Source organism: Chrysochloris asiatica, unplaced genomic scaffold, assembly GCF_000296735.1.
Source record: "Chrysochloris asiatica unplaced genomic scaffold, ChrAsi1.0 scaffold00126, whole genome shotgun sequence".
Taxonomy (NCBI): domain Eukaryota; kingdom Metazoa; phylum Chordata; class Mammalia; order Afrosoricida; family Chrysochloridae; genus Chrysochloris; species Chrysochloris asiatica.
This window is the reverse complement of record NW_006408644.1, coordinates 128,346-144,041: the sequence shown is the minus strand read 5'-3', so window position 1 is coordinate 144,041 and position 15,696 is coordinate 128,346. Positions and strand designations below refer to the sequence as shown.

At 39.6% G+C, this 15,696-nt stretch overlaps 1 pseudogene; it reads left to right on the top strand.

Annotated features, from left to right (window-relative positions):
- The first annotated feature begins 245 nt into the window (after positions 1–245).
- Positions 246–10,053, top strand: LOC102835232 (annotated as a pseudogene).
- Positions 10,054–15,696: the final 5,643 nt, after the last annotated feature.

The window sequence follows — 15,696 nt, the reverse complement described above, 5'->3', positions numbered from 1 at the left end:
TCATTTGTCTCAGATATTTTATCTTTTTTCTGGACATGTGCTGATATGGTCATCTGCTTTTGCTTCTTGGACATGTTTTTTGTTTATCTGTGGCCATAATACTTAATTGAGTATGTATTTTGGTAATTTTTTATGTTTTCTGATTGCTTCCAGGGAGATGTGATCAGGATGTAGTCTTCCCTTTTCACTTTTCTTATTGCTTAACTCAGAGTAACTTTCACAGGAGTTGCCTTTTTCCCTGGTATATGGCGGTTGGTATTGTTTCTTGCCTGGGTTTTGGTGTTTTATAAAGTGTTGTTGCAGCTTGCCTATTTGGCAGCAGATGGTGACTCTTTTCGTGTAATGTAGGGAGACAAAGAGTCCTCCAAAAGCAGAATAGAGGCTGTGCTGCCTGGTCAGGGAAGCGCCAGAAGTCCACACTGCACTATTAACTTTTTACATAAAAAATATACATAAGGATATGCATAGTATGTTGTTGTAATGTGCCCTTGAATTGATTCCTTCACATAGTGACTATTCACAATGAAACACTGCCCAGTCTTACTCCATCCTCACAAGTGTAGTTATGTTTGAACCCATTATTGCTGCCACTGTGTAAATCCATCTCGTTAGGGATCTTCCTCTTTTTCAATGACTTTCCATTTTACCAAACATGACATCCTTCTCCATGGACTGGTCATTCCTGATGACATGACCAAATCATGAGAGACGAAGTCTCACCATCCTCGCCTCTAAAGAGCAGTTTGGCTGTATTTCTTCCAAGACAGATTTGTTAGTTCTTCTGGCAGCTCATGGTACTTTCAATATTTTTCTGCAAATTAATAAGTTTATCGAGTTGTCCCGGCATCATTTGTTGAATGCATCAGTGCTTCTCTGTTCTTACTTATTCATTGCCAAGCTTTCACATGCATATGAGATAATTGAAAATACTATGGCTTGGGTCAGGAACACCTTAGTCCTTAAAGTGACATCTTTGCTCTGTGACAGTTTCAAGAGTTTTTTTGTTTTTTTCAGTAGATTTGTCTAACACATTATGTAAATCTACATATTACATATTGCATTAGGCAAATCTGCTACAATATGATCTCTTGACTATTGTTTCCATACTCAGTATATGGCATATATTATAGGCCCATATGTAATTATCTTCAATTTGTACTTTAACATAAAAATATGATGTTGTTGGTGTGATAGATGCCATTGATTTTGACTCATACCCACCCCATGTACAACAGAACAAAACATTGCCCTGTTCAGTGTCATCCTCACAGTCATTGTTATGTTTGAACCCATGTTACAGTCAGATTCAAACCACATTGTTGAGGGTGTTCATTCTTTCCACTGACCTTCTCCTATATCAAGCATAATGTCTTTACCCAGGCAATGTAAAGTACATGAGAGATAGTCTTGACATCCTCTCCTAGACAGATTTGCCCATCTTCTGACTGTACATGGTGTATAATATTCTTCATCAACACCATAATTCATTAAAGGCATAAAAATGTTATATAATGTACAAAGAGTATATATGTTGTTGTTAAGTGCTGTCGAGTAAGTTCTGACCCAAAGCAACCCTGTATAGGGTTTCCAAGGAGCAGCTTTTAGCTTGAACTGCCAACCTCGTGGTTCAAACTGACTTTGCAGTCTAGCTCATTAACCCGCAAAGCTACACCAGGACTTTGTGTATTACATAGATGATATTATTATGCACATTATATGTATATGTTGTGATGGTGGTAGTTACATGCTGTTGAGTCAGTTCTGACTCATAGCAACCCCAGGAACAACAGAACAAAACACTGCCCTGTCCTCTGCAATCCTCACAATCTTCGTTAAGCTTGAGCTCATTGTTGCTACCACTGTATCAGTCCATCTCATTGGGTTTCTTCCTCTTTTTCACTACCCTTCCACTTTACCTAGCATGATGTCCTTCTCCAGAGACTGGTTTCTCCTGATAATGTGTCCTAAGTATAAAAGATGAAGTTTTGCCATCCTGACTTCTAAGGAACATTTTGGCTATACTTCTTTCAACACAGATTAGTTTGTTCTTCTGGCAGTCCATGGTAATTTTAATATTTTTCTCCAACACCATAATTCAAATGCATCGATTCTTCTATGATGTTCCTTAATCACTGTCCAACTTCCACATGCCTATTAGCTATTGATAGCTTGGACATGGCTTGGGTCAGGGGCACCTTAGTTCTCAAATTGACATCTTTGCTCTTTAACACTTTAATGAGGTCATGCACAGCAGGTTTCCCTAATGCAATATGTCTTTTGACTTGTTGACTGCCACTTCTATGATTGTTGATATTGGATCTAAGCAAAATGAAGTCTTTGACAACTTCAATATTTTTTCAATTTATTATGATGTTGTTTATTGGTCCAGTGGTGAGGATTTTTGTTTTCTTTACATTGAGGTGCAACTCACACATAAGGCTGTGGTGTTTGGTCTTCATGAGTGAGTATTTTAAGTCCTCATTGCTTTTAGCATGTAAGAATGCATCGTCTGCATATCACATGTTGTTAATGAGTCTTCATTCAATCGTGATGCACATTCTTCTTCATATAATCCAACTTCTCAGTTATTTGCTCAACACAGTTCATTAATAAGTATCCAGGTGTTGTTGTTGTTGTTAAGTACCGTTGATTCGATTCCGACCCATAGTGACCCTGTATAAGGTTTCTGAGGAGCAGCTGGTGTTTGAACCACCAAACTTGCAGTTCAAACAGCTTTGCAGTCTGGTGCATTAACCCACCGCACCACACCAAGACTCTGAATAAGTATGGTAAAAAAAATACAATTTTAGTGCACAGCTATCCTAATTTTAAACCATTCAGTGTCCCCTTGTTCTGTTCAAACAACTGCTTCTTGGTCTATGTGCAGGTTTATCATAAGCACAATTAAGTGCTACAGAATACTCATTCTTTGAAATGTCATCCATAGCTTGTCATGATCCACACAGTTAAAAGTGTTTGCATAGTCAATAAAGCACAGGTAAATATCTTTCTGCTATTCTCTGCTTTTAGCCAAAATTCATCTTACGCCAACAGTGATATCCTAATTCCTCTGAATCTGGTTTGTATCTCTGGCAGTTCCCTGTCAATGTACTGCAGCCGTTTTTGAATTATCTTTAGCAAAAATTTACTTGCATGCAAAATTAATGATATTGTCCAATGATTTCTGTATTCTGTTGGGTCACCTCTCTTTGGAATGGGTACAAACTTGTATCTCTTCCAATTAGTTGTCCAGATAGCTGTCTTCCAAATTTCTTGGCATAGGTGAGTGAGTGTTTCCCATGCTGTATCAGGTTGCTGAAAGAACTTAATTTGTATTCTAACAATTCCCAGAGTCTTATCATTTGCCAGTTCCTGAGTGCACCTTGAATTTCTTCATTAAGTACCATTGGTTCTTTTTTGTTGTTGTTGTTTAATTTTTATTAGCTATTAGTTCAAACTCTTGTTTTCTATCTTGTGTTTTTTTTTTTTTTTAATGTTTTATTGTGAATTATGTGATAGTTTACATGGGAGAACATTAGCTTTACATTCATCCTATCCTATCATATATCATTTCATTGCCTTGGTTAAAAACCCCTCCATGCATCATCAACCAGCCAAAGGGTATACCCTGCAAGCCTGCCTCCTGGTCGTCAGCACACAGCCTCTCTCCCTCTCTGGGTCTAGAGTCCCCAGCCACTCCATCTTTCCATGTCATCAACTCTGCCTCCATCTCTGGCATCACTGCTTCTCTGGGTAGGGTCCCGCTCTCCGCTCTTCTCCCTTGATTCTCCTAGACTGCAAAGTCAATCACCCCCACTACTTTTGCTACAAACCATCTACCTTTACATTTCCAACCCTCACAATCAGTCCTGATAACAAGTATTCACTATTGAATCACACGAGACCTATTCACATCTCCTTTCATCAGGCCCTCCCAGACAGATTGGATACTACTCAGTGGAGATTCTACCTTCCTCCACATCCTCTGGATCTACGTTCCCTCTTGAAAGCTTGTAAGACAGTAACTTCTTGCCTTTGTAATCCTCCCACCCCCCATTTTTGGTAGCCAATGTCCAAGTTGCCCATCCCTGTCTACTCTGTGTATGGAGGGGGTGGGAATAAATATAATTGGCTCTTGATCATAAGGTATCTCTTCAAATGGTTGAACATCATCCATTTCTTTTTGGTACAGTGAGTCTGTATATTCCTTCTATCTTTTTTTGATGCTTATTGCATCATTCAGTATTTTGTCCATAGAATTCTTCAATATTACCAGTGTAGTCTTGAATTTTTTTCTTCAGTTCCCTCAGTTTAAGAAATGCTGAGCATGTCCTTCACTTTTAGTTTTTTTTATTCCAGATCTTTGCACATTTCATTATAATACTTGACTTTGTCTTCTCAAGAAGAACTTTGAAATTTTCTGTTCAGCTCTTTTACATTCTCGTTTCTTCCATTTGTTTAAGCATCTCTATGCTGGAGAGCAAGTTTCAGTCTCTTCTGACATCCATTTTGTCTTTACCTTCTTTCTTGTTTTAGTAACTTTGCTTTCCTCCTGTATGATGTTCTTGATGTCATCCCACAACTCTTCTGGTCTTTAGTCATTAATGTCTAATGCATCAAATCTGTTTTTTAAATGATTTTTAATTCAGGTGGGATATATTCAAGGCCAAGTTTCGGCTTTTGTAGACTTCTTTTAATTTTCTTCAGTTTCAGCCTGAACTTGCATATGAACAATTGACTTTTTGTTCCACAGTTGGCCCTTAGCCTTGTTTTGGCTAATGATATGGAGATTTTCCACCATCTCCTCCCACAAATGTAGTTAATTTGATTTCTGTTTAGGCTAGTATGGTCATCTTTTATGTTATTTTAAAAGGAATTTGCAATTAACAAGTCATTGGTCTTAGAAAATTCTATAATGTAATCTCCAACATTGTTTCTATCACCAACTACTGATATTTTCCAACTACTGATCCTTCCTTTTTATTTCCAACTTTTGCATTTCAATCACCTGTAATTATAAATGTATCCTGATTACCTTTGCTCAATTTGAGACTGAAGAAGTTGGTCGAATTCTTCAATTTCATCATCACTGACTTTAGTGGTTGCTGCATAAATTGAATAATAGTGGTTATAACTGGTCTTCCATGTATGCATATGGGTGTTACCCAATCACAGACAGCATTATACTTCAAGATAGATCTTTAAATGTTCTTTTAGATGATGAATGTGATGCCATTGCTCTTCAATTTGTCATTCCAGGTATAGTAAACCATATGACTATCAAATTGAAAATGGCCAATACCATTCCATTTCAGCTCACTAATGCCTAAGATATTGATGTTTATGCATTCTATTTCATTTTTTACAACTTCCAATTTTCCCAGATTCATGCTTCATACATTCCATGTTCCAATTTTCAATGGATGTTTACAGCTGTTTCTTTTCATTTTGAGTTGTGCTCCATCAGCAAATGAAGGTCCCACAGGGCTTTTCTCCCCTGGGCTTTACTCCATTCGCATCATCATGGTCAGCTCTACTTTGAGCTCCTTAGATCAATTAGTATGATCAACTATTTTAATAGATTTTCACAAAGTCAATGACTGAATTCCTAGAAGAAATCCTTTTTTTTTTTTCTAGATGCATATTTCTTGAAATGTACTGATAGATTCTATTCTATAATATTTTGCTTAGGATTCTTTTTTCAGTGTTTTTAAGCTAAGGATATAATTTATATAAATAATATTCACCATTTAAAATGCACAGTTCAGTATTTTTTAATAAATCACAAGGTTGTGTAATTCTGACCACTACCTCCAAAATATTTTCTACACCCCAAGTAGAAACACCTTACCTATTATAGCAGTCATGCCCAAAATCTACTTTCTATTTCAATGGATTTGCCTGTACTGGACATTTTACATGAAAGTAATCATACATTGTGTGGCCTTTATGTCTGCCTTCTTTCATTTAACATGCTGTTTTCAAACTTTATATATGCTGAGAATGTTTCAGTATTTCATTCCTTTTATTGCAGAATAACATTCCATTGTATATATTATGCATTCATCTACTGATAGACATTTGAGTGTTTTCCACTTTTTTGGCTATTATGACTTACCCTGCTTTGAGTATATGTGTACAAGCTTTTGTGTAAGCATATATTTTCTATACTTCTGAGGATGTACCTAGAAGTGGAGTGAGATTACTGAGTTGTAGGTAGTTGTTTAATATTTTGAGGGACTGCCAAGCTTTTTAAAAGATGGTACACCATTTTAAATTTTCACTAACAATTTATGACAGTCTCAATTTTACCACATCCTTGCCAGCATTTATAATTGCTTGTCTTTTATCATTTTATCCATCAAAGTGGGTATGATGTATTATCTAATCTGTGTTTTGATTTGCATTCCCCTAATGGTGTGTTCCTAAGGAGCTCTGGTCGTATAGTGGTTATGAATCTGGTTGCTGACCTCAAGGTCGGCAGTTTAAAACTACCAGCTGTTCCATGGGAGAAAGATGAGGCTGTCTGCTCCTGTAAAGGTTTGAAGCCTTGGAAACCCTGTGCAGGGTCACTATGAGTCGGAATCGACTCTACAGGACTTAACAACAGCAACAACAATGGTGTGGTCCTGGTATGGCACTGTAGGATAAGGTTTGTTTGAATCTCAAGGTCAGTGGTTCAAACTTACAGAAATCCTATTCAGAACCAACTCAATGGCACTTTAAAACAACAATGACTGTTGGTTCCAGTACTCATCTGTCAGTTTGACATAGTGTGGTGACTTACATATGGTTACGATGCTGGAAGCTATGACACTGGTGTTTTAAATACCAGCAGGGTCACTCATGGTGGATAGGTTTTACTAGAGCTTCCAGACTAAGACAGACTACTTCTGAATGTGTAGATAGTGAAAACATTATGGACAGCAGTGGAACATTGTCAGCATGCCAGAATATTAAAACATTATGAATACCACCAGAGCACTGTCAGATATAGTGATGGAAGATGAGTCTCACAGATTAGATGGCACTGCCTCCTCAGAGTAGAGTTAGTTGATCCTGATAACACAAATGGAGTAAAGCTTCTTGGAACTTCATTTACTGATGGTGAACCACTAAAAATGGCAAGAAATAGAAGCAAATATCAATTAACAATCAAAACACAGAATGTATGAAGTATGAATCTAGGAAAACTGGATGTTGTAAAAAATGAAATGGAAAGCAAAAAGACTGATATTGTAGGCATCAGTGAGCTCAAATGGACTGTTATGGGCCACTTTGAATCTGACAATCATATAGTTTACTATGCTGGGTATGAAAGTGCAAAAGGAATAGTTTAGCATTCATTATCAAAATGAACATTTCAAGATCTATCTTGAAGTATAACACTGTCTGTTATAGAATAATATCAGCGAAAAATGAGGCCAGGGGCTGAATTCAGAACAGACCATCAATTGCTCATGTGCAAGTTTAAGCTGAAGCTGAAGACAATTTTTTAAATGTTCACAAGAGTCAAAATGTGACCTTGAGTTTATCTCACCTGAATTTAATAACCATCTCAAGACAGATTTGATGCATTAGAAACTAATAACCAGAAGCACTATGGGATGACATCAAAAACACCATATAGGAAAAAAGTAAAAAGTCATTAAAAAGACAAGAATGAAAGAAGAGACCAAAATGGATGTCAGAAGAGATGCTGAAATTTTCTCTCCTGTGAAGAGATGTTAAAGCAAATGGAAGAAATGAAGGAGTCAAAGTGTTGAACAGAAAATTTCAAAGGACAGCTAGAGAAGGGAAAGTCAAATATCCTAATGAAATGTGCAAAGACCTTGAGTTAGAAAACCAAAGGGAAGCAATGCTCAGTATTTCTCAAGCTCAAAGAACTGAAGGAAAATACAAGCTTGGACTTGCAATATTGAAGAATCCTATAGGATTCTAGGGAGTCTTGATGTGGCGCTGTGGATTAATGTACCAGACTGCACAGCCGTTTGAACTGCAAGGTCAGTGTTTCAGGCTCACCAGCTGCTTCAAGGAAACCTTATACAGGATCGCTATGTGTTGGAATCGACTAGAGGACACTTAAACCACAACATTAGGCATAATGGCACAATGGGGTGGCATTGTGGATTAGTGAATTGTACTGCAAGGTCCGTTGGAATTGCAAGGTCAGCAGTTCAAGCACACCATCTGCTCCTTGGAAACCCTATACACGTTCTCTATGGGTCAGAACCAACTCGATGGCACACAATAACAGCAGCAACACTAGGCACAATATTGAATGATGCAGAAAGCATCAAAGTAAGATGGACGGTATACACTGTATCAAAAATAAATGGTCGATGTTCAACCATTTCAAGAGGTAGCTTATAAACAAGAACAGGTGGTACTGAAGGAAGAAGTCTAAGCTGCACTGAAGGTATTTGTGGAAAACAAGATATTAGAAATTGACTGAATGCAAATTGAAATCTTTCACCAAACTGATGAAGCACTGGAGGTGCTCACTCATCTATCCCAAGAAATTTGGAAGACAGTTATCTGAATATAAGAGATCCATATTTGTGCCCATTTCAAAGAGTGGTGATACAACAGACTGGAAATTGTTGAATAATATCATTAATCTCACACGCAAGTAAATTCTCCTGAAGATAATTTAAAAATTACTGCAACAGTACTTTGACAAAGAACTGACAGAAATTCAAGCCAAATTCAGAAGATGACATGGAACAAGGCTTAAATCTGATGGATCTTGGCTGAAAGCAGAGAGTACCTTAAAATATTTAATTGTGCACTATTGGCTATACAAGACTTTCAACTGTGTTAGCTATGGCTAACACTGCAAAGAATGGGTATTCCAGAACATTTAATTGTGTTCATGAGGAACATGTACATAGACCAAGAGGCAGTTGTTCAAACAAAACAAGGGGCACTAAATGGTTTTAAATCAGGCAAGATGTGCTCCAGGGTTGTATTCTTTCACCATACTTATCCCATCTGTATGCTGAGCAAATACTCTTAGAATCAGCATTGGAGGAAGATTCATTAATAACCTGCATCATACAGATAATATAACTTTGCTTGCTGGAAGCAAAGAGAATTTGAAGAATTTATTGATGAATATCAAAGACTACACCCTGAAGTTTGGATTGCATCTCAATGTAAAGAACACAAAAACCCACATAACTGGACCAATAAATAACATCATGAAAAATGGAAAGAAGATTGAAGTTGCCAAAGACTTCATTTTGCTTGAATCTACAATCAACAGTCATGGAATCAATCATCAAGAAATCAAAGGACGGGTCTTGCCATTTGGTTTTGCCCAAGATGTTGGCTCCGGGCATCCAAGCCCAGCCTGGCAGATTCAAAGTGCAAGATTTTTTTACTTCAGCTTCAAGTTCCACTATCTATAAGCCTTCAAACCTTCAAAATATTCCTATCTCAGTGGTTTAGAGTTTTGGAGCTCTGCCCTGGATCTGCTTTGCCTGGTATTCTGTGGTATTGCTGACAGCGAACTTCACTGCATCTCCACCCTAGCCACTATCAAGCCCTGCCCTTGTGCCCATGGAGAATGTTGCAACAATTGCTGATTATGCCAGTGTGATTGAAGGCGTCAGTCGGAGCAGAAATGCCCTGCTGAATGGAGACACCAAAAATTATGATTGGGATTCAGGCCACACGTGTCATCAGCTGAGGAGTGCTGCAATCATGGTTCAACTGGCACAGCCGTACATGATTGGGTCAATACGGCTATTACTTTGGAACTGTGATGATCGAAGCTATATCTACTACGTTGAGGTTTCTACCAACCAGCAACAGTGGACCATGGTGGCTGACAGAACCAAAGTCTCCTGCAAATCCTGGCAATCGGTAACCTTTGAAAGACAGCCTACTTCCTTCATCTGAATTGTTGGAACACACAACACAGCAAATGAGATGTTTCACTGTGTGCACTTTGAGTGCCCAGAGCAGCAGAGCATCCAGAAGGAGGAGAGTGGCGAGGACCAGGGGACCGGAGACACCAGCCTGGCAGGCCCGTCTCTGCTGCTTTGACAGCTGAAGAACGCCGTCTCTGAGAGCCAGTGGACACCACCTCTTCCCCGGGGTTTCCATGGACACTACGAATGGTGATACTATTACATTCATCTTCTGGTCACCAAATATTAAGCCTCCCTCTATGCTGAGACCCCTGTTCTGAGAAGCCTGGGGAGACCCTGCTGTGAGAAGGTTGGCAGGAACAGTCCCTCCCTGGAAGGTGGTGTCTGCTCCCTGTCCTGGTGCCCCACTCGTCCTCTCAGGCAGCAGCTGCTTCTGGCCCCACATGTCCGCATGACTTCCACCTCCCTATCTCCACACAGTCCTGTTGGCAGGGCTGTACCTTCTGCATCTTCAGCTGGGGTTGGGGACAGGGTGCTGGACACACCTGAGAGGGGACAGCAGGGAGCACAGCCCCAAGGGTCCCAGTTCTAAATGGAAATCAAAGAGCACAAAATAGGTGAGCAGTCTCTCCTCCCAATGACCCTAGGGAGGGGTTACCATGTGGTCATCTGCACCTGGGCCACTCCATGTGTGTCCATTGGGCTTCACTGGCCAAGGTCATTAGTCGATCACAAGCCTTTCTTCTGAGGTGCCGCTGGGTGCAAACTGTCAACCCTTTAGGTTAGTGGTAAGTATGTTAGCCTTCTGCACCTAGGGATGTTTGCATCTTTTAGGCCATGAAAATCTAGTACCAGAATGAACTTGCTAGACCTCACCACAGGCCTCTTCCAACACCCTTTCTAGTCCAAACCACCCCAGTCCAGAAGGCACCCAAGAGGCTGTGCTGCTCTGAGCAACAGCCAGGAATCTCCACTTGTAGCTTTCCCTAGCGATGAAGGCCCCACCACAGCATCTGAAGAAGCCTGAGGGGCCTCTAGCAAGATGGGAGGGGGGAGGGGTGGCAACGTGCCTCTGGGGGCTTGGGTTTGTGTGCATCCTGGTTTTACCAGCACCTGAACCGCCTCTGCCTTCAGAGTCTCCACCCACCCCAGAATATACCTCATGTGTGGGAGAGGAAACCATGCTGGGCCTTGAAATGGGAGGCTCTAATAAGGACTCCCAGAAGGACTTCTTCCAAAACTCCATGAAAGGTGTTGCTGTTTGGAGTGAGAATTATTTGTGGACAGGATGCATCTTCCTCCTCCTTTTTTCAGAGCAACCTAAGTAAGCAAATATACAAACTGTGTGTGTTTAGCAACAGCCCCTAAGCTCCTGTGTGTGAGAATGTGGTGGGTTTCATTGTAGAAATAAAACTGTGACTTGCAAAAACAAAAAAAAAGAAAGAAAGAAATCAAAGGACTTATTGCATTAGGCAAATCTGCTGCATAAGACCTCTTTAAAGTGTTGAAGAACAGTGATACCACTCGGAGGACAAAGGTGCTCCTAACCAAAGCCATGGTATTTTCAACCACCTTATATACATGTGACAAGTCCTGATGTGGTGCTGTGAGTTAATGCACTGAACTGACAAGTTGCTTTTAACTGCAAGGTCAGTGGTTCAAGCTCACTTCGGAAACCCTATAAAAGTTTGCTATGGGTCAGAATCAACTCAACAGCACTTAACAACAACAACATATGCATGTAATGTTGGACAATAAATAAGGAAGACCATAGATGAATTGATGTATTTGTGTTATGGTGTTGGAGAAGAATGTTGAAAGTACCAGGGATTGCCAGAAGAACCAATAAATCTGTATTGGAAGAAGTACAACAGAATGCATTAGAAGCTAGGATGACCAAACTTCGTCTTTTATGCTTCATACATGTTGTCTTTGGAGAAGGACATCATGTTTGGTATAGTGGTGGGTCCATGAAAAAGAGGGAAACCCCCACTGAGATGGACTGGCACAGTGTTAACAATAATGGGCTCAAATGTAACAATTCCGTTCTGCTGTGCATAGGATCGCTGTTACTTGGAACTGTATCAACGACACCTAACAACAGTGACTATTGACTAAGCATTGAGCTACTAACCAAGAGGTTGGCAGTTCAAACCCATCAGATGCCCTGAAGAAGGAAGATGAAAGAGAGGCAGTCTGCTTCATTGAAGACTGACATCCTCAAAAATCCTAGGAAGCAGTTCTACTCTGTCCTATTGGATCGTTATGGGTCGATATTGACTTAGCATCAGTAAGTTTTGAGTTTGAGCATCTTTTTATGTGTGTATTGACCATTTATCCATTTATATTTATATATCTTCCTTGTATAAATATCTGCATGAATCTTTGGCTCTTTGTGTGTGTGTGTGAACTGAGTGGTAGTTTACATGGGAGAACATCAGCTTTACACCATTGTTCCATTTCAATGATTATAATCTCCTCCGTGCATCATCATTCAACAGTGTTTGCTTCCATTCCCTCTGATTTGTTTTGTTTTGTTTTTTGGGGGGAGGGTAGGGGAGTTTACACAAAAACACTCAGGAATATAAAATTTAAACCAAAGGGTATATTCTGCAAACCTGCCTCCTGGCCATTAGCACTTAGTCCCTCTCTTTCCATGAGTCTAGAGTCCTCAGCTGCTCCCTCTCTCCATGTCCTCATCTCTGTCTCCATCTCTCATGTTGCTGCTTCTCTGGATAGGGTCCTTATTTCCACTTGTGCTCTTCTGCCTTGATGATCCTAGTGTCGTCTGTTTCTGGACTGTAGGATTAACTACTCCCCCACTTTTGTTACAGAACTTCTACCTTTACAATTGTGACAGTTGCAATTAGTCATGTTGACAATCACTCACTATTGAATCATAAGAATCTTATCCCCATGTCTTTTCACAAGACCAATCTAAACAAGATGGAAACTATTCAGTGGGGATTCTATCTTCCCCTGCACACTTATATATATTTTTTTATTTTAAGATTTTTTTGTGCGTTGATTGAAAATTTACAGGACAGATAATCAGTTTTGCATTCAACAAATCATACATCTTATTTCATTACAATGATTATAATCCCCTCCATGTACCATCAGTTAACAGTATTTCTCTCTATTTACTTTTTTTTCTTTTTTTTTTTTTAAACACTTAGGCATATATAATAATGTATACCACCAAAGGACACATTCGGCAAGTCTGCCTCCCAGCCACCATCTCTTAGTCCTTCTCTTCCCATGAATCTAGAGTCTTCAGCTGCTCCCTCTCTCCATGTCCCCATCTCTGTCTCCATTTCTGGTGTCACTGCTTCTCTAGATAAGGTCCCACATTCCACCTGTGCTCTTCTTTCCTGATGGTCCCAGGGGCCTCTGTTTCTGGATAGTAAGATTAAATACTCCCCCGGTTTTGTTCCAAAACTTCTATCTTTATAATTATGACAGTGGTAATTAGTCATGATAACAATTACTTACTATTGAATCATAAGAATCTTATCCCCATCTCTTTTTATCAGACCGATCTAGACAAGATGAAAACTATTCAGTGAAGACTCTTTCATCCCCCATACACTCTTAAACTAAACTCCCTCTTGAAACCTTGTAAACCAGTCACTTTGTGCCTTTATCACCCCCTCCTTTAAAGTAGCCAATGTCTAAGTTGCCCATCCCTATCTACCCTGAGTATGAAAACTCCTTCCCTCTCTGCTGGTATTCAGAGTTTCTGGTAGCATACTGGTTACAAATCAGGCTGTGAACCGCAAGGTCGGTAGTTTGAAACTACCAGCTATTCTGTGGGAGAAAGTGGAGGCTTTCTGCTCCCATAAAGATTTGCATCCTTGGAAACCCTGTACAGGGTCACTATGAGTCAAAACTGACCCACGGCACATAACCACCACTACCACCACCATGAGTATAGGTCAAGTTCATCAAATTATAGCAATTTACCCTTGTTTCCTTGTTTAGGCAGACTAAAAAGGAAATAGGCCAAAAATTAATTCCTGAGTTATGTTAAAATGACCAACAGTGGCATCTTGAAATTTCTCAGGAAGAAGAATGAAAAGGGAAGACCATCTCCTGATCCCATCTACCTGGAAGTAATCAGAAATCATAAAAAATACCAAAATGCACACCCATCTAAGTATTAAGCCCACAGATAACTCCTGAATATGCCCAAAACACAGAAACAGATGACCATATCAACACATGTCCAGAAATGATATAAAGTGACTGAGGCAAATGAGCTGGAAGTAGACCTACACTTCATCCTGGAAGATGGGCAGACTTTGGAAATGCCAGAGAAGGAATTCAGAACAATGATTATAAAATGTATCAAAACACTAAACAATGGAGTTGAGAAAAATAAGGAAGAAACCAGGAAAGCACTACAGGAACAATCAAATAAGATAGATACAGCATTGGAAACAAATTATCCTGACATCCTGAAAAGCGAAAAGATAAGCATTCAAGAAGCTCAATGAACCCCAGGAAGGATAGACCCTAAAAGACAATCACCAAGACATATAATAATCAAGCTCTCCAAAATCAAAGAAAGGTAAGGACAGAATCCTGAAAGCAGCTCAGGAAAGGCGAAGTGTAACATACAAAGGCAAGTAAATCAGATTAAGCTCTGATTTCTCAACAGAAACCATGCAGGCAAGAAGGCAATGGGGAAATATATATAAAACCCTGAAAGAAAAAAAAAAACAAACTGCCACCCAAGAATCCTCTACCCAGCAAAGCTGTCAATCAAATACGATGATGTAATCAAAACATTCCAGGATAAACAGAAGCTACTGGATTTTGCCAAAGCCAACCCTGCTATGAAAAACATCCTAAATCAATTTCTATGGACTGAAAACCAAGAAGAACAGACAACAACTAAAGAATGATGTATGTGGCAGCATCATTCTGAACTCAGTCAACAAATGGAAGAGTCAATAACAGAATAAAATGATAAGAACAGAGGATCTGGGAGGTCAGTCTATGATCAAAACAATTACAATGTGAAAGAAGGTAAACAAAGAGGAACAGAGATCCAGGTGGTGGGAAGGTCAGGTAGATTACTGGATAAAATAGGTGGTCTTATATGGAGGGAGGAGTTAATGGAATATAAGGTAATCCCAGCAGCAGGGTTGGGGTGGGGGGGTTAGTTAGTGTGTTGGGGAGGGCAATACAAGAAGCGGGGGGAGGTAGAAGAACAAAATATATAGGGGAACACTGAGACAGGTTTGCATGTCCTAAGTGGGACAGAGGTAAATAGTGATGCATGTTCAAACTTGGAACAACAAGGCTCTGTGAAACAGGGATCTAGGCATACTCTGAAGAGGGGAAATAATGTTAAGATGCTTGACTGTCTTATAAATATTAGTTTCACTTGCCTACTATTGTAAAATGGACACTTGAGTGGGATAGAAAGGAATGATGGAAAACATGATTAGAGAAAACTTGTAAGCCTTTTCTTCAGCCTACAACTGATTGGAATACCTAAAAGAGGATCTAGAACTTGCCCAGTGAAATAGACCTCTTGCAAAGCCTTTGCAGAGTATAGGACCTTAGGTAGAATCCTGAATCCCATACAGAGCCTTATGAGGTGGGATGTTCCCACTAGCAAGGACCAGCAGACAATCCTGGAACAGCTAGAGTGACAGAAGATACATCTTCAAAGAAAGATCATCAGGAAAAAACCAAAACAAAAATGTCAGCATGACTGGTTAGTACAAGAATTAGCAAGTTGTTTGCTGGGAAGCCATCAAGGCAAGCAATCAAGTTCCTTCAGGACAAACTCCCCTCTAAGACT